The sequence below is a fragment of the Palaemon carinicauda genome, chromosome 3 (assembly GCF_036898095.1).
Source record: "Palaemon carinicauda isolate YSFRI2023 chromosome 3, ASM3689809v2, whole genome shotgun sequence".
NCBI classification, from domain to species: Eukaryota; Metazoa; Arthropoda; class Malacostraca; order Decapoda; family Palaemonidae; genus Palaemon; species Palaemon carinicauda.
In genome coordinates, this window is record NC_090727.1 from 89,753,013 (window position 1) to 89,774,127 (window position 21,115).

Below are 21,115 nucleotides of genomic sequence, written 5' to 3' on the forward strand. Positions count from 1 at the left end.
CAATCAAATGAAAGGTTGGAGGCGAGTTCTGGAGAAAAAAAAAAAAAAAAAAAAAAAAAAAAACTATGAATTCTGAAATTTCTTTAGAAATGTTACACCGTACTGAGAGCAAATGCATATTGCTCAAGCTGGTTTCATATTCAGAGACAATTTCAGAGTAGAAGTCCCTCGAGCATAATATCACATTGCATACTGTATTATGATAATGGAAATGACGTGAAACACGATGAACTCTTCTCCTGCTTCCGCTTCCTCTTCCTACTCGTTTACTCTCCGTTTGTTTGCTCCCCATCAAAGCACAATTAAGCGTAGGCACTGAACCGACGGTCATTAGCTTAAATGCTAATGAATGAGAGAGAGAGAGAGAGAGAGAGAGAGAGAGAGAGAGAGAGAGAGAGAGAGAGAGAGAGAGAGAGAGAGAGAGAGGCGTAATTACTTTCCCAATAATGGTTTATGCAATACTTGAGTACGCAACCCATCAAAAATGACGGCTAAATATTTAGATACATGTGCAAACACGCACACTCCTCTCCAGGGTAGGACTACTCCCTCTCTACCCTACCCGAGGGACGGGGGGACCTTAGCGTGGCAGGCAAAAATATTCAACCAGGCATTTGCTCTTTATTACATGGGCGAGATTCAACATTTCCTTTCACATGTCCTTTTGAGATCAAATGAATTCAGGACAGACGACTAAGTCTGAAGACTCAATTAATCCGGACGAAATTTATTTAATGAAGCAAGTTTCTAAGACCAAAAATCAACGTCAAACAAGATTCATTAACGACATCCAGAGACAACTTATTAAGAATGAGGTTTGTGTTCAGTCATTTAAAAACTGTTTCTTTGTTAAACACTTATGCTTGTCATGTATGTGTGTGTGTGTGTGTGTGTGTGTGCTGTCTTTAGTTTATCTTTGCAGCCTTAGTAAGACGATAGTCTTTTTTTCAAGTTACTTCAAGTAAAATCCATAAGAACACGGGATACACCTATTTGTAAAACCTTTAAACGCATCATCACCGTCTGAAAATAAAACAATAGAAAACAAAATAACTTTTACGTCGATTAAGGAAACACTATTCTGGATTAAATTTCAAATTGGCCACAAATAAAAGATTTATATTTCAATATTTCAAAATGTGTTGTTAAAAGTTAGTTATTTGCTTTCAAGTTGTAAGGGCAATCATGGACAACGTGACTTAATGAGTCGGGTATTTCCTTTAAAATCTCAATTAACCAGAACAATTATCTGCACCTCAACAAATCTCGTTCAATGGATTATGGTCAGTATTTCATTTAAATTTCAAAATAAACAAACAGTATTAAACAATCAAATCAGTAAATAGCTAAGCTTATGGTAGTCTGTTGGAAACTTCTTAAACTCACACCCGTGAGTCAAGTGTTCAATCCCAGTTCAACCATTACAGTATATACTGTAGTTCCCACGATGGAAAATTTGAGAAGCCTATAGATCCTTGGTCCTAGCTTGGGTTGAGGAAGCGATTTGGGGGTTGATCATGTGTATATATGGTCAGTCCTAATGACATCGTCCTACCCTCGCCTCTGCGGCACATAAGACATCAATTGGCATGATACTACACAAGCAGGGTTGTGGCGGCCTATTACAAATGACCCTGCCTAGTGATCGCCGCACTAGGGTTCGAGTCCGGCTCAAGCTTGATAGATTCTTGTTGTGTCTGCAACCTCCCCATCCTTATGAGCAAAGGATGGAGGGTTTAGGGTAGAATAAAGGTTTACCTTCTTAGAGTCATCATCAGCAACCATTGCCTTGCCCTTAATGGTCCTAGCTTGGGTGATGAAGGGGCTTGGGCGCTGATCACATGAATATAGGATTAGTCTCTAGGCCATTCCATTGTCCCTTGCCTCTGCCATTCATGAGCACTCTTTCAGGACAACGGGTCCTGAATGATGTGGAAAACTTTAGTTCGTCTCAGAGGAGTTCAGGCCAAACAGATATTGCCATAAAGTTGTAAACCATTAAAGATAAGGTCCCAGGAAAATCTATCTCAATGCACAGGACACAATGGTTGGAAGAGTATTTTACGAGCCATAACGTTCACTTTCCCCCCAGAAGAGGCAGCACTTTCTTAACTGGAAGTTCATTTTATCTCCTTTTTTCGTTTGACGAAGACTAGCAATTCCTTAAGAGCCGTACTCTAATTTCTTGACGTTTCGTCATTACATATAATAGGGATTTGAAAACCGATTTCCATACTATTCATTTGTTTCAAAATAGTCAAAAATAAAAGCTCTATAACTCAAAGCACTAAAGAAGTAAAAAACAAATACTGTATTGATCTGAACTTGAATTTTAATTGGAATTAAAATTCAAGATAATATAGGCACATTTTTGTTGCGGGTTATCAAACAACATGACCCTGAAAAACAAAATTACAGAGGGTTATTTTATTTAGCTAACCAAACACACACACACACACACACACACACACACACACACACACATATATATATATATATATATATATATGAATGTGAGCGTGTTGAAAAGGCTGTTGCGTTCTCCGAATTCCAACGACTAACCAAAACCCCATTGCTAAAAGTCTTCTAAACAGTGGATTAACCTTGAGCCTTTTCCATGCATTTCAAAAAGATCTTGGAAACTGACAATTGGATTCCTCTATCCTCCATCCCTTAGGCATACCTTTTTCAAAGTCTTTAAATATATATATATATATATATATATATATATATATATATATATATATATATATATATATATGTGTGTGTGTGTGTGTGTGTGTGTGTGTGTGTGTGTGTTATTTTGCTCTTCCTTTTTTACTTCCAGATCAATCTTATTTTACTAATAAATAAAGAGTACAATCACACACATAATAGCATACATAAAGTGGACACAGTGCTCAGTTAATTGCAATTCTACCATCCAATTACGATCAAAGCCACTCTCGATCTCAGTAAAACGGAACTTCATTATTCTCTAATCACGTTAGGGATCCGCGCTTAGCTTCTCAAGACAATAGAGGCCAATTATTGAAATTATCCTTAAATCTTGAAAACAAGATATTAGATTTCATTTAACAAAAGAAAACAGTTATTGAATTTTCTCTGCGTCTAAACTATACGAAAATAAAGATTTATAGGAGCACGTCTACAACACCCCTTCTGTGTGGGGATACCTTAACGTGATGATAAGATTTCTGTATCGCCATGATCACCAAAGCTGTACTTGTCAGGTCATTCAATACCAGGCTGGCTTGTGGGTGATCACACTGGTGTCTCCCACCATCACCAATCCACACTGCCAAGCGTGGCAAAGAAAACTGGCTGATCTAAAGTGTCTGTCCTGTAGAAGACCAGAAACTGATGCATTTGTTGTTTTCTAGAACTCATGCTTCCTTGCCATGCATAATCACTTCAAAAATTAAACATTAAGAAGCAACGCAAGATAATTGAACTCTCCGAGCAATAATCGTATTCCTCATGAAATGAAAAGCAATCGGCAATTATTCCTGATACAATTTCACTTGGAGTGATAACTCAAGAGATTGCGGCTCCTACTTTGTTACAGGAAAATCCTCAGGCATAAATGACTATCGTTCGCCATTCCGAATAACATTAAGAGTATGTAAATCACAACAGAGAGAGAGAGAGAGAGAGAGAGAGAGAGAGAGAGAGAGAGAGAGAGAGAGAGAGAGAGAGAGAGAGAGAGAGAGAATTTTTATATGAAGATAAATTAAAAATCAAAGGAGAAAAAAAAGTAAAATGTGGTTTTATCTTCGTCCAAAGGTAATCTTACTCAAAACCTGTCACAGTTTGCAAAGGTCACAACCAGCTTTCCTAATACAGTATTGGTAAGCTTCGCTTTTATTTCTATCTATATTTCAAATGTGCAGTGGATTTGACCACTGGATTTCCAAACCGTAATCAATTCCTTCAATAGTAAAGAGTGCACAGTGTCACTAGAAGGGCAGCGGATAATGCCAGGTCCCTTCACATATTCTACAATACATTTACCAAACCCAACATCGTTTTCGAATAACATGGAAAAGCAACGTACGTAACCCGGCAAGATGGCGACTAAATATTTAGATATCCAAACACACGCACAACCCTCTTACCAAGGTATGACTACTACCTCTCCCCTCCCTACCCGAGAGACGGGAAGAGCTGATCGCTTGTGATAATCCTGTGAGCCTGATCGGATATATATATATATAAAATATATATATATATATATATATATATATATATATATATATATATATATTATATATATATATATATATATATATATATATATATATATACATACATATACATATATATATATATATATATATATATATATATATATATATATATATATATATATATATATTTATATATATATATATATATATATATATATATATATATAAATATATATTATCATCATCATCGCCTCCTACGCCTATTGAGGCAAAGGGCCTCGGTTAGATTTCGCTAGTCGTCATTATTTTGAGCTTTTAATTCAATACTTCTCCATTCATCATCTCCTACTTCGCGCTTCATAAGTCCTTAGCCATGTGGGCCTATGTCTTCCAACTCTTCTGCCTTGTGGAGCCCAACTGAATGTGTGGAAAACTAATCTCCCTTGGGGAATGCGAAGAGCAAGCCCAACCAAACTCCATCTACCCCTCGTCATGATCTCATCCGAATATGGCACTCGAGTATTCTCTTTTATCGTTTCATTTCTAATCCTGCCCTGCCATTCAACTCGCAATATCCTTCTGAGAATTTTGTTCTCAAATCTACTAAATCTATTGGAGAATATTTCAATGTCATGCATATACAGTAATACCAATTTAACTAAACTGATAATATATAGTCTGATTTTTATATGTAATTCCAGGCGATTTGATTTCCAAATTTTACGTAACCTCTCCATTGTCTGATTTGCTTTTTTCAATCTTTCACTAAACTCTAATTCTAACGACCCTGCGTTGGAGATCATAATTCCTAAATATTTAATTGGTTCTCCCTCATTAATCCATTCTCCTTCCAATATTTCATCTTCCATTGCATACTCCATTCTCATCATCTCTGTCTTTCTCCTATTTATCTTCAGAAAACTCTAGGTCTGTCAAATTCCTATCACCAATTCAGTCCAATCCTTCTCCACCATCTCTGGCTGTTCTACGCATTACAAAATCCATGAGGAGGATAAACAACAGAAGTGGAAACACATTCCTTTGGAGTACTCCACTGTTCACAGGAAATTAACATTAACTTTGCACTTGCTATGCCTATGAATAGACTTACACATTTAAGAGGAATTCTATAATAACGCAAAACTCTCCACAAAATTGGCCGGTGGACACTATCAAAGGCTTTTTCATAGTCCATAAATAGCATCGAAAGGGGATTTATATATTCTACGCATTGCTGTACGTGTCTCAAAATGAAAATTTGGTCAAGGCAACTTCTACCTTTTCTAAATCCTGCTTGTTCATCTCTCAGCTTTTCATCAATCTTTCTCTCCAGTCTCTTTAGAATAAGAATATATATATATATATATATATATATATATATATATATATATATATATATAGGCCTATATATATATATATATACACACACATTTACTTTTTATTATATAGAGGACATTATTGATTAGTCTGAGCAGTGAACAATCTCAAGGCTTCGGTATTCCTCCTTCCATTAAAATGAATTGCAATGACGACGTAGCCTTATCACTATCTATTCTGCGTAAGAGGATGAACATTGTGGTCATAATTACACTAAGTCCCCTACATATGAACGAGATGAGTTCCAAGAGAGTTCTTAATTATAATTGTTCTTAATGCGTCTCAAAAGTGGGTTCTTAACGTAATTAACCTGCTCATAGCACCCTAGTCCCTACTGTACCAACCGTGTGTCACACAATTGTACATAATTATTTTGTATATATTATGCTTGTATCTGCGCTCTTCCCTCGCACTAAAAAGAACCTGAATGATCATGTCTCCGTTTTGCTCAGTAACATTATCTGTCTCTCGAACAGGTCATGTCCTGTTGCTTTGAGGTTTTGTATATAAAGAAGAGTGTTCCTTAATAAATAACTCAGTCGTTTTCAATCTGCCTTTGAGTTCACAACTCCTCTCTCGGCCCGTCACATTGGTGACCCTGGAAGTCGACTCCTCCCACCGCCTTCCACCCCTACCCCCTCGCCCCTTCATCGTTGGTACTATGGCGGACTCTACGGCAGTTGGTGCTGCGGCCGCTCCATTCAAACTTTCATCGTTTGCCAGCGGAGAGGCGTTTGCTTGGTTTCAGCGCGCAGAAGTCCAGTTTCGTATCAGGGGGCGTGACTCGCTCAACCACCAAAGCGGATTATGTTCTCGCGGCGATACCCGAGGACACCTTCCCAGAAATATCCGACTGGCTTTGTGAACAAGGAAACACCCCAATAGCGTATGACGACCTCAAATCATACCTTCTGCAGCAGTACTCGCCGTCGCCAGCCGTCCGTATAGCAAAGCTTTTTCAGCTCTCGCAACAACCGTTGGAGGACCAAAGGGCTTCGCTTGCCCTCAGGGAAATGACCAGTATCGCTCGCCTTCAACCTGCCACAGACGGCTCTCCTCGTGAGGTGAACCTACTCCGTGCCCTTTGGATACGCCGTTTACCTGAACCTGTGCGCGCTGCCATACCCGATGTCGATAGTTTACCAATAAAGGACTTGATGACCAAAGCCGACGCCCTTATGGACAGCCACTTCAAGACCTCCATCAACGCCTCCACCCCTGACGACGAGGATGCCTATTCAACGTCAACCGAAGCTGACATGAATGCCGTAGGACATACACGCCTGCCCCGTGACGTGCCGAAGCGGCGACAAAGCCGCCCACCACCCACCAATCGCTCGCGCCCCAACGAACGACTTCTACAGCCACTTACTACCTCCCATCCACCGCAGTTTTGCTACTACCACTTCAGATTCGGGGCAACCGCGAAGAAATGTGCCAAAGATTGTCAGTGGCCAAAAAACGTGTAAGTAGGCCATCGGGCGTGCGATTTTTGGTAGACACGGGTGCTTGTCGTTCTCTTTTGCCAAGGAAACTCTTCAAGGCACAACGTAGTCTGTCTACATCTGCCGACGTCCGTTTGGTAGCTGCCAACGGATCTGCGATACCCACCTACGGTTACGAGAACCTCACATTATCGTTCGGAAACGGTAAATTCAATTGGAAGTTTCTCGTTGCTGACGTCACAGTGCCAATCCTCGGTGCGGATTTCCTCTCTCATTTCCACCTTCTGGTCGATGTCGCCCACCGACGATTGGTCAACGCAGACTCGTACTTGTCGACACCTCTTCAACCCGCCCCCTCTAACCTCGCTGTTCACATCAGCGCACCCACGTATGCCTACGCCCCCCTCCTCACGTCGTACCCGGAAGTTTTCCGTCCAGAACTTCGCCAAACACCCACGGTTCCTGCCAAGCACGGTATTTATCACCATATCAAGACGACGGGACCCCCAGTCTTCGCAAAATTCAGACGTCTGGCACCGGAACGATTGGCAGCCGCCAAACAGACGTTTGCCGAAATGGAGAAAATGGGCCTTTGCCAAAAGGCCTCCAGCCCATGGTCGTCACCCTTACACATCGTTCTGAAGAAAGACGGCTCCCTCCGTCCATGCGGGGATTACAAACATGCAAACAGAACCGGATCACTACCCCCTCCCAAACATTGCCGATGTAACCTCCTACCTGCACAAAGCAAAGGTTTTCTCTACGCTTGACCTCCTGAAGGGGTATTATCAGGTGCCTATGAACCCAGACGACATCCCCAAGACTGCCATCACCACTCCGTTTGGCACATACACCTTCAATTACTCCTGTTTTTTTGGCCTTCGTAATGCTGGGGCAACGTTTCAACGTCTCATGGATGGCATCTTAGGGGACCTCCCTTTCTGTGTATGTTATGTGGACGACATACTTGTGTTCTCCTCCTCAAAAGAGGAACACCTCCGTCACCTGCGCATCGTGCTCGACCCCCTGCAACAAAACGGCCTTGTAGTCCGGTACGACAAGTGTAATTTTGGCACCAACGAAGTGTCGTTCTTAGGGCACCGTATCACTCCTGAAGGAGTCCATCCCCTCCCTGAGAAGGTAGCAGCCGTTCAGAATTTCCCCACGCCCTCGACCGTCAAAGCTCTGCAGGAATTCTTGGGCATGATCAACTATTATCACCGTTTTCTGCCAGCCATTGCCCCCACTCTTGCTCCCCTCTACGCCTCCCTCAAGGGCAAGCCAAAGGACCTGAAGTGGGGTCCCCTTCAAGAAGCAGCCTTCTGCAATGCAAAGAAGGCCCTATCAACTGCTGCGGCTCTCACTTTTCATATCCCACACGTCCCTCTCCTTCTCTCCACCGATGCCAGCGACGTCGCTATTGGTGCAGTACTCGAACAGGTGGTCAAAGGCTCGCCCCGCCCATTGGCCTTCTTCAGCAGAAAACTGTCCAAGGCAGAATCGGGTTATTCTACCTTCGATCGAGAATTGCTGGCGGTGCATTTGGCTGTCCGTCACTTTCGCCATTTCTTAGAAGGTACGCCCTTCGTCATTTGTACAGACCACATGCCTCTGGTCCACGCCTTCACTCGACAGTCTGACGCCTGGTCCGCCCATCAACGCCGACATCTCTCTGCCGTGGCTGAATACAATTGCACCCTCCAATACGTCCCTGGGAAAATTAATCCCGTTGCCGATGCCCTGTCAAGAAACACGTTGGCTGCCGTTCAACTGGGATTGGATTACAATGCCCTGGCTGAAGCCCAACGACAGGATCCAGAGTATCAAGCTTGTAGGACATCCTGCACGTCCCTCCATTGGGAGGATTTTCCCCTCGAAGACTCCAACACCACCCTCCTCTGTGACGTCAGTACTGGTAGACCGCGACCTTGGATTCCTGCTCCCATGCGCCGACAGGTGTTTGATTTCATCCACGGCCTTTCACATCCCTCGTGCCGTTCTACTGCACAGCTGCTGAAGGCAAAATTCATTTGGCACGGCATTTCTAAGGATGCTAAGGATTGGGTCCGTGCGTGTACTTCTTGCCAAACTTCCAAAGTACATCGACACACGGATTCAGGAGTGGGCACCTTTCCTCAACCTCAGCGTTGTTTCGCACACATTCACGTCGACGTTGTAGGCCCCCTACCTACATCACAAGGACATCGTTACCTGTTTACCGTCATCGACCGCTCCACTCGTTGGCCTGAAGCCATTCCCATGGAAACTGCAACGTCCGCCTCATGTACATCTGCCTTACTCTCTGGATGGATTTCAAGATTCGGTATCCCTGAGCATATTACTTCTGACAGGGGAACAACTTTCACCTCTCAATTATGGACGTCATTAGCGAATCTCCTGGGCATCACCCTACATCAGACAACGGCCTACAACCCCGCTGCCAATGGAATGGTTGAACGTTTTCATCGCACCCTCAAAGCAGCTTTGATGTCCCGCTGCAAGGATTGCAACTGGTTTACTCAGCTTCCCTGGGTCCTCCTTGGACTAAGGACCACTCCTAAAGACGCCCTCGACGTCTCGGCAGCCGAAATGGTGTATGGCGACCCGTTGGTCGTCCCTGCCGAATTTTTTCCTTCTACGACCTCCTCCGATGATCTCCAGCGCATACGTCACGTCGTGGGAAAATTTACTTCGTGCCGCCAGACTTACAAGCCCCCAGCGAAGCATCACATACCAACGGACTTGCACTCTGCAACGCACGTCTTCCTGCGCAACGACACCAGCAAGCCACCACTAACGCCCCCTTACACGGGCCCTTTCCTTGTGATCCGACGCAGTCCGAAAGCATTCCTCCTAAACATTCGGGGCAAAGAAGACTGGGTCTCCATTGATCGTCTAAAACCTGCTTATCTTCTGCCAGATGACCCGCCTACAGTTCGCCTCTCTAGATCAGGGCGCCCTATTTAACATGTACAGTATGTCATTTTTAGGGGGGGAGCCATGTACCAACCGTGTGTCACACAATTGTACATAATTATTTTGTATATATTATGCTTGTATCTGCGCTCTTCCCTCGCACTAAAAAGAACCTGAATGATCATGTCTCCGTTTTGCTCAGTAACATTATCTGTCTCTCGAACAGGTCATGTCCTGTTGCCTTGAGGTTTTGTATATAAAGAAGAGTGTTCCTTAATAAATAACTCAGTCGTTTTCAATCTGCCTTTGAGTTCACAACTCCTCTCTCGGCCCGTCACACTACTCTCCTACTCTTCAGTCAGCTGATCTTGTTAACACTACTTAACTTGACTATATATCTATTAAGAATTCCTACAGATACTTCTACATAAATTGCTTTGAGATTAATTTGATTAAACAGTATTCTGTCCTGCACTTACTTAAAATATTCTCATCTTTGGGACTTCTTATCAAGGGTAATTACTTTCCTGTACTTTTCTCCAGCAATTTTACAAACTTTAAATCTTGAAGTCTGAATAAACTAGAAAATGATAACTGAACAAATGCTAGCTAAAAAATTATAATTAAAAAAAAGAAACGCGTTTTTGGGCTTAAAATTTTTTCTGATGCTTTCCAAAAGACATCTATTTTTTATCCAATCATATTGGAAAAATATATTCGTGATTTATATATATATATATATATATATATATATATATATATACACACTCACATATATATATATATATATATATATATATACATATATATATATATATATATATATATATATATATATATATATACATATATATATACACACACACATATATATATATATATATATATATATATATATATATACACACACAATATATATATATATATATATATATATATATATATATATATATATATAAATTCATATATTACAATTGGTACTTTCAATTGAACAAATACGTGGGTAAGTTTCTTTTATACATGCATTGTAGCTAACGTGTACTTCCGTTTCCTTGATCTTTTTGTGATTCTGTTTTCAAGTAATCATTGGGACTTGTAATCAGATTTTACGACTCATACTCCCTTGATTACGATAGACAGCTGTGGGTCTTGGCAATTTGATAATAGAAAATTTCGATAATTTTCACCAGTTACTTCTTTTTCCATTAAAATTATTGATGATCTAAATGGATGTGAACAACAACTAACACATCTTTCTCTTTCCACACTAGGGAATGTACATTTGTTTTTTATCAATATTCTGTAAAAAAAATGCAATGGTATATACAAAGCTTTAGAGTCAATAAACGTTTTTGTTAAACAGTAAGGATTAAAACCCCCAAAATAGCAACACTTTCTATTAAAGTTTATAGGTGAGCAACATAACGTTTTTAGGTAGTAATTTTTACGTAATTATTAATGTCTAAAGTTTTGAAACTCTTCTTGAATCGTAAAAGAAGCAGTTATCAATTTCCCAAAATGAATTAACAAACTAAAGATAACAATATTTAACAGTTTTTTTTAATTCATATCCTACCCAATTTGACTTAATTAAGGAAACACTGAAGATATATAAAATAATACAGAAAACCGGATAGACCAAATAGGAATGAAACAAAATTAACATAAAACTAAAATTAAGGGAGGGGGAGGAAAGATAATATGCCACCCATGTTTGAAAATAAGGTTCTCTTATTTTCAAGTATGGCACGAATCCCATACAACCGCTATTCATTAATTAGTTAAGTAGCACGACTAATTTAGTAAAGTGGCGTATGCACACGAAAATAGTATCAGGTTCAGGTTACTAACAAAACAAATAATTCTAAGTGGTCATTTATGTACTGTATGTGCTCCGTTAATTAACTTATTGTAACACTATAATATTATCATTGATGTTACCATTATTATTACTAGACAGGCTACAACCCCGGTTTAAAAAGCAGAATGCTACAGGCCTAAGGGCTCCAACAGGGAAAGTGGCCCAGCGAGGAAAGGAAATAAGGAAATTGCAATTAAACTGTATATAAGTGATGAATATGAATAAAACATATTTTTAAGATCAGTACCAACTATATGATAGATCAGTTATAAACTATAAAACAATATCTATATCAACCAGCTCAAGTAGCAGAATTACACTCTTCGTAATATTTTACTTTATTTTATTAACTGTAATTACCAGGCAAATACAGAATAATACAGTAATAACCTTTTAGTAAAATTTACCGTAAAGTAACGAGATAATTATATGGTAATAATTATTAGGTTTGACATTAACAACAAAGCCTAAGAGGGAGACTCAATCACTCCTGAATAAGTTTGTATGAGAGAGAGAGAGAGAGAGAGAGAGAGAGAGAGAGAGAGAGAGAGAGAGAGAGAGAGAGAGAGAGAGAGGGGGGGGGGGAGTTAGCCTACAATCTGTCTTTTATAAATGTTTCTTAAAACTTGAAGGAAGACAGAGCGTCTTCCTTTAAATCAAAACTCCCAACACATTCTGGTTAGGATGAATATTAGAAAACTTTTCTCATTCGCAAAAATTAACTCATAAATTATGCAATGTACTCTCATCTTTATTGGTTGGTCTAATGGGAAGTTCGGATTCCAATTCCCAATCACGAAAGAGAAAATGAATTAGTTAGTTTTCTTTCGTTGTAAATATAATCGTAGTTATCTGCAGCAACATAAAGCAAAATAGAAACGTACATTTTACATGAACCTAAGGTCTATTAATAGACACTACATGACTCAAAATCCATCTGATTCCAACTCTACTAAACAATTTGGGGAATTTCGTTCTCAGGAAATAAAACTCCTCTGCGTCTTGAGATTCAAAGCATCGGTTAAAGTCAGAACATAATTTACTCGGCTTTGCCTTAGTTTTAATGAGAACCATCAGCTGCTCCAGTTTATACAAACATGGAAACAATGGGTTTCTCAACCAAGAGCATCCAAAACCGAAGCTTCAAGTTTATATAAAAAAGTATCTCTCTCTCTCTCTCTCTCTCTCTCTCTCTCTCTCTCTCTCTCTCTCTCTCTCTCTCTCTCTCTCTCTCTCTCTCTCTCCGTATATATCTAAAAATATTCTGCTGTAAAATCCATTAACAAAACTTGAGGGGCACTCAGTAGAGAGCAGACCTATGCCGCGGCAGCTTATTCCTTAAACTTTTGCTCGACCTTGGCCTTTAACCTTAACATGTATTAATTTGCGTGGATTTTCATACACACAAACATGAACCAAGTCTGAAGTCTTTGTGACAACAATGTCCAAACTTATCTCTGATTACATGTATTGGACATTTTGCTTGACTGTGACCTTGACGTTTGACCTCACAAAATTTAATCATGTATGAAAGTCGTCAATTATCCCATGATTTTAGAAATATTTTTATCTACCATAGAACATAATCCTATCAACTTAAAAAGCATACAAGAAACTGAATGAAATTGAATATTCAGCATAGACAGGAATGAATCTTACCAGGAACATTCATCGAAAATAAAGTAAATCATTGAACATAAATATGAAAATTCCTTTCAATATCAAATTACTGAAAGATTTCCCGACTGACAAATAACGGAAAATACAATGAATGTAACCAGATAATGAAAATCCAAGAAACAGTAATTAGAGAATAACTGAAATGAAATCAATCCCACAATAAGGAATAAACTCTAAGCAGCCAAGAACACTATTGAATTTAGTGACATAACAACATTCAACAATACTGAAGGTTCACAACAAAACGAACACATTTCCTAAGTTACATATCAATCTATACTTCTCTTAATTCCAATCTCGATGTCTCTCACATCAATTTAATCACAGCCAATAAAATTCTTCAAACATGGAACATGTATCATTGCGAAGGTATGTTAGGGTTATTTTTTCTCAAATATTGAATTTCCACAAAGGTTTACAACCTCCAATCCACCCCAGTATTCCCATTGATTTTATTCTAATCTGGCAATAGTAATTTTCAATGAAAATATAGGGATAAAAATTAACTTTTTCAATATAAAATAACTTAAATTTGAAAACTAAAATGTTTGCCTTGCAAACAAGTTTTTAAACTGTGTTGCAAATGGTGTTTAGGCGATTGGTGAGAGGATAAATGCTTGCATGAAAGAAATGAGTTAATCCCAAAATACGCAATAAAAAATAAACATTCCAATTAATGAAACTTGTAACTATAAGAACGAAAAAGGACCGGCACCATATAAACCCGTAAATGAGTCCTTATTGAAGCTTGGACATTCTAAGAGACTTCAGTTCTTTCATTGGTGTCTATTCACCCTGACTCAAACCAGCTATTGGAGACGTCTTTAGAGGATTTTCTTCGGTATGAAAATAACCTCATAATTACTCCGATATTATTACTTACATAGGTTGAACCAAAACGCCTCATTCTCACGGTATCCTTTCAGAAGAAGAAGAAGAAGAAGAAGAAGAAGAAGAAGAAGAAGAAGAAGAAGAAGAAGAAGAAGAAGAAGAAGAATGGCTGTTTGCAAAATCCAACTACCAAAGAAACAAACAAGATTAATCAAATACGTAACGTCCTTGAATAATTTACCCCCCAAAATAAAAGTGCAAACTATCAACATGGCCACTATCAAAAGACTTTAGAAAGGGTGCAAAGAAGCCTAACTGTAATAAATCTAATTACCAAAGTTTCCATGAAAACAAGTCCAATACGTGCTTCAATTTATTCCACGGGAATTAGTGTCGCCATTCACCTTTCAGTTTAGGCTTCAAACGATAACAAACACCAGAAATATGTATCAGGCTCCATATGGTTCGATATCATTATAGCTTTAAAATCTGTTATAAAACACAAACATACATATACTTCTTATGAGAGTAAAGCGACAAAACTGAGTCATGCACTATCTCGTGGACATCCACGAAAAGTATATTAATTTTATTCGTCCTTGGTCATTTTCTGCCAGAGGATGGGGACGATTTAGGATGCAGCAAAGGACATTAATCCCTTTAAAGATTTTTCCTTCAGGAACAAAATGAAAGAATAAAACTAGGATAGATGAACCGGAGAACTTTACACAATGGTCGACATTTTTTTATGGCAAAATCAATCATTATAATTCGACACAAAACACGTCACCCCATTTCTTAACAAAATGTCCCTTTATTTCTTAGCCTTTACCTTTATCTCAGATGAATTTACATAAGCCCCCCCCCCCCCCTTTTTTTTGGGGGGGGGGATGAAACTCATTATTAAGAGGGATTACAATCATCCTTATCATTAGTGTTGTTACCATGCATACACACACAAACCCAAGACATGAATAAGGACATGACTGAGGCCGTTGTCCTGCAATGAACAAGTAACGGCTGCATTTGTTGTAGTATGTGTGTATGTGTGTTCCCATATTTCAAGCTACAATAAACACATTGACATCAAATCTATTTATTGAATAGCTTACATCCAAAGGGTTGAAGGGTAAAAAGTGTCCTTGCTCTAACCAGGATTCGAACCTATACAGTAACATATGCCACCAACGCTATCAAGAGAAATGCGAGGAGATTCGGTTTCTGCTGTATATACAATTCAGGTTCTGTGCTTGGAATGAAAATCATCTACTCTTCTCTACGATAGTCGAGTGGTAAGCTAGTGAACCATAGCTATTTATGATATATTTCAAGTATTTCACAAGTAGATTTCAAGATAAAATTAAAAGAAAAGAAAAAATGCTTGATTTTCATAAAAAGGTAAAATTCAATCACTGCTAGACGTCATTAATACTGAGGGAAAATTGATTTTTTTCACAGGATTAAACCCAGGAACTCAATCATGGCCGATTTGTCAAAAACAGTAACGGTACTATAATGTTAATTTCATACTCGATATACTAAAAATCTAATAATAAATTTGTCAAAAAACATGGAAATCCTTCACTTCTTCAAAAAGATTTCTTAACTTGACGCGATACACATATACATACAAAACTACTAAAAAACGACTTCTGAGTGAAACCCCAATAAAACTCTGGCAGTCACCGAATTCCGTTTAGGTCCGATTTCCTGCCGAGGATTTCTTTATATTTACTGTATCGCTTCACGCCAGCTATCAGCTGATATAAAACTATGGTAAAAAAACAAGAGAGAATTTGAGTCTTTCTCTAATAATATTAGCCTAAAACATCCATTTAATCATACATACATACATACAAACATACACATACACACACACACACACACATATATATATATATATATATATATATATATATATATATATATATATATATATATATATATATATATAATGTACGTCCCGTGTCGACGGATAATAAGACATCGGAACATTCGTTTTTTCCAGTTTATTACAAAAGGTTCGCGAATACACTTAGCGAGCGAGATACTACCCGACGATTACCTATTGTTCTTGTGAGAGTTCGAGTGGTACTGAGTCTCTTCATGAGCAAGTAAAGCATTTTTGCTCTTTCAATATTCTGAATCTACTAAATTTGTGGAAACCACCGTGAAGGAAAGATGCTGTCACCCATACGACTTGAGACACATAGCATATAAGAGTGTCCAATAATCTCGTACAACTTTTTATAAGTCTTGATACTCTTAAAAAGACCAATGATCTCACTATATGAAGCTAATATATAAATCTACATATTTTCTCTGCAAGGCTTGGGACACACACATTATATATATATATATATATATATATATATATATATATATATATATATATATATATATATTATATATATATATATATATATACGCTCCCAGCTTCCCCAAATCAAAGCATGAAGTTCTCAAGCAGACCGTCTGGAAGAAGGTCAGACAATTGCCAAAGGGTAAATTCTAAGTATATTACTGAATCATTGAAGAATTCCTTAGTTATATATATAATGAATATATACATATACACACACTCATTTCCATTGTGAGAGAGAGAGAGAGAGAGAGAGAGAGAGAGAGAGAGAGAGAGAGAGAGAGAGAGAGAGAGAGAGAGAGAGAGAGAGGTTAAACATTTCAGCTTTTGGCGAGACTGACATCTTATCAGTAACACCCCCATTGTAAGCTAAATGTTCCTCTTAAAAAGCAGACTAAGAAGAATTTTGTTTATGATAAATCTATAAATTTATTTTAAAATATTTACATAGTTGTACAAATCCTTTCAATCAAATAAGGCAAACTAACAGAATAATAATTCTGACGCAGTGCTTTAATAACATCCAAGATTTTCTCCTGGTTCGCCCTTCACGTAAATTATGAAATATTCGCCATAGGCCTATAAGATATTTGCACAAGTTTCTACATTACAAATTCAGCCAGCCAACGTCATGGTTAAATGCCAATTTCAATGCTAATTAAAGTTTGACTCACTTGCTCCATTCTCAAGAGCCAGAAGTAATTAAGTGAAAATAGAGACAATACCAACGGAGTCCAGAATTCTCGTACCCAGAAATGACCTTCCATATTAATGAGAACATCAAGCCTTAAGACAACCCCCGCCCCCCTGCTTCAAGTACAAGGAGTTACATGATGCATGTCAAGAACAGTAACACTTAAAAGTGTGTTTTCATTTGCCCCAATGACCTTTAAGCTTCTCCACTTCCTCACACGTGTTGGAGACGCTGATCAATACACCAATGTAAGGGGAGGTTCACTCGGATCCATGTTTAAAGGCTATTTATGAATGGCAGAGGCAAGGGACAGTGACATTGCCAGACAATGCCCTAGAGACTGACCACATTACACATGATCAGTGCCCAAGCCCCCTCTCCACCCAAGCTAGAACCAAGGAGGGCCAGGCAATGGCTGCTGATGACTCGGCAGATAGACCTATAGGCTTCACCAAACCCCGCCCCCCAATCTTAGCTCACAAAGATGGTAAAGTTGCAGCTACCAAAGGAACTAACGAATTTGAGCGGGACTCGAACCCAGTCTGGCAATCATTACCAGGCAAAGACTCTACCCTGAGGCCACCACAACCCTTTTAATGTGTTGGGGTTCGATTGACACAAGGATGGGATATGAAAACGTTGTATCGACTTCATCATCGAGTATAATTCTCGTTTGATGGCTAAAGAAAAATTGGCGGATGCTATTCCCGCAACATTCAAAAACTTAATAAAAAGGTTTAGTATTTCATTGATGGCTACTTGAATATTCTTTTTTTTTTCTTTCTTACAAATTTACCAAAGATAAACGGTACGGGTTTAATATGTATTTTATAACGAATAATGTTCTTTTATTTATATAGTATGCACTGAATTTTCAGGAAGATTTAAAGGAAAGGAAAGAGAATATATATATATATATATATATATATATATATATATATATATATATATATATATATATATATATATATATATATATAAGTAGAGAGAGAGAGAGAGAGAGAGAGAGAGAGAGAGAGAGAGAGAGAGAGAGAGAGAGAGAGAGAGAGAGAGAGAGAGAGGTTACAGTAGTTTGCGACATTCCTGATAACAGGCATTTTTTCGTTACAACTGACGGCTTGATTTTATTTCGTCCTGTCGAAAGTTAGAAAAATCATTATAAAAAATACTTGAATGTCACCCACACACAGCCTAATGTAATTTATGAACAAAGTTCCGTTGTTTACACAGCAAGGAGAAAAAGCAAACTTTCATATTCTGTTTGGACTATCGTCCTCATTAAGGAAAAAAGTTCTTTTGACTCGAACCTACAATATATGGACACAAAAATTACATATTTTTGTATTTCATACAATTTTCTAAAGTGGACAAAAAGCAGTTACACTATAAAATAAAAGTTAGAAGAGTTGGACAGCAATTGGGAAGCTGGAAATAAAAAGAAAGTTGTAAAGTAAAAGCAACAAGGGACCAATGGAAAGCAGCAAAGAGCCCCAAGTGATGCCAACAATGCACCACGTGAAGCGTATTGACAGCAATACCCTTCTACAGGGCACGACGTGTGTACTCATTATGTAAACATTCTCTCTCTCTCTCTCTCTCTCTCTCTCTCTCTCTCTCTCTCTCCTCTCTCTCCTCTCTCCTCTCTCTCTCTTACTATAAGCATACAAAAATGTTTGCAAAATGTTTACTCTTGAGTTCAACAAAGATGAAATGCGTTTTCACTTAGTATGTGTGAAGGAATTTCATTGGCCTACTGTACATATGAATGAAAATAACAAACGTTTCAAAGTTCATCCCGAGAGAACGACATAAGTAATAAAACAGCATAGCTTCTTATGTTACCATTTGCTGCTAAGTGAGATGAAAAAATTAAGCTTGGTTGCTAGCTTGCAGCCACAGCATTAAATAATAAAACAAGTTACATTTAACTAAGTAAATTAATTCCAACGGTGATTAACTTACATTAACAAACGTAGCATCAGAGAGAGAGAGAGAGAGAGAGAGAGAGAGAGAGAGAGAGAGAGAGAGAGAGAGAGAGATTCTCTGTCCTTTCAAATGAATCAGTTATTAGTCTTCAAGATTCTTATTTTGATTTTCATGACTGCCTTCCTGATTCCACTTGTCGTTGATCCCTTTCTTCTTAGAAGAAAGAAGTCTTCAAAACAAGAATCTTGAAGACTTCTTCTTTCTCTCCATGAGGAAGAAGAAGTCTTCAAAACAAGAATCTTGAAGACTTCTCCCTCATGGAGAGAAAGAAGAAGTCTTCAAGATTCTTGTTTTGCTTTCCATGACTGCCTACCTGATTCCACTTGTCGTTGACCCTTTCTTCTTACAAGAAAGAAGTCTTCAAAACCAGAATCTTGAAGACTTCTTCTTCTTCCTCATGGAGAGAAAGAAGTCTTCAAGATTTTTGTTTTGCTTTTCATGACTGCCTTCCTGATTCCACTTGTTGTTGATCCCTTTCTTCTTACAAGAAAGAAGTCTTCAAAACAAGAATCTTGAAGACTTCTTCTTTCTCTCCATGAAGAAGAAGAAGTCTTCAAAACAAGAATCTTGAAGACTTCTTCTTTCTCTCCATGAGGAAGAAGTCGTCTTCAAAATAAGAATCTTGAAGACTTCTTCTTTCTCTCCATGAAGAAGAAGTCTTCAAAACAAGAATCTTGAAGACTTCTTCTTCCTCATGGAGAAAAAGAAGTCTTCAAGATTCTTGGTTTGTTTTTCAGGACTGCCTTCCTGATTCCACCCCTCGTGTTCTTTTTTTAAAAATAAGCTAGATACAGGAACACTCTATTGTTGGCTGGGCAGGGCTCCCCCCTTCCTGCTAGCCCGGAGGGCCTTCCCCTTCCCGCTGGCAGGGCGGTGCTCCCCCCTTCCCGCTGGCAGGGAGGTGCTCCCCCCTTCCCGCTGGCAGGGCGGGGCTCCCCCCTTCCCGCTGGCAGGGCGGGGCTCCCCCCTTCCCGTTGGCAGGGCGGGGCTCCCCCCTTCCCGCTGGCAGGGCGGGGCTGCCCCCCTTCTCGCTGGCAGGGCGGGGCTCCCCCCTTCCGCTGGCAGGGCGGGGCTCCCCCCTTCCCGCTGGCAGGGCAGGGATCCCCCCTTCCCGCTGACAGGGCGGGGCTCCCCCCATTCCTGCTGACAGGGCGGGGCTTCCCCCCTTCCCGCTGGCAGGGCGGGGCTCCCCCCTTCCCGCTAGCAAATCGCACTATAAAGACGTAGTGCAACAGAGTATCGGTAACTTGATAATATCAGCTTAGAAGTCATTGTGAAAAATAATCTTAATACGACTGAATGGATAAGAAAAGTAAAAGGAAAGTCGAAGATAAATAACCCTATGAAGCCCAAAATTAAAATGTCAATATTTCCATAACCCCTTTATTTAACCACAACCCTGAAAAAAACTTATTTCTTGCGAGTTTTGATATTTAAATTATATATATATATATATATATATATATATATATATATATATATATATATATATATATATATATATAAAGAGAGAGAGAGAGAGAGAGAGAGAGAGAGAGAGAGTCGAGAGAGAGAGAGAGAGAGAGAGAGAGAGAGAGAGAGAGAGAGCGCCTAGACAGCATTACTAGCAATACCTTCCACATTGCCAGTGAATAATGCAAACCCAGATATCTTCATTTCCTTTACCCAATTATAGGTATTTTACAGCAGTTATTTTCTGGCAATAGCAAAGAGCCCAGCAGTACAGAAAAACGTCTAATTGTCACTGAATTGATGCTCTCTATTTCTCTCTTG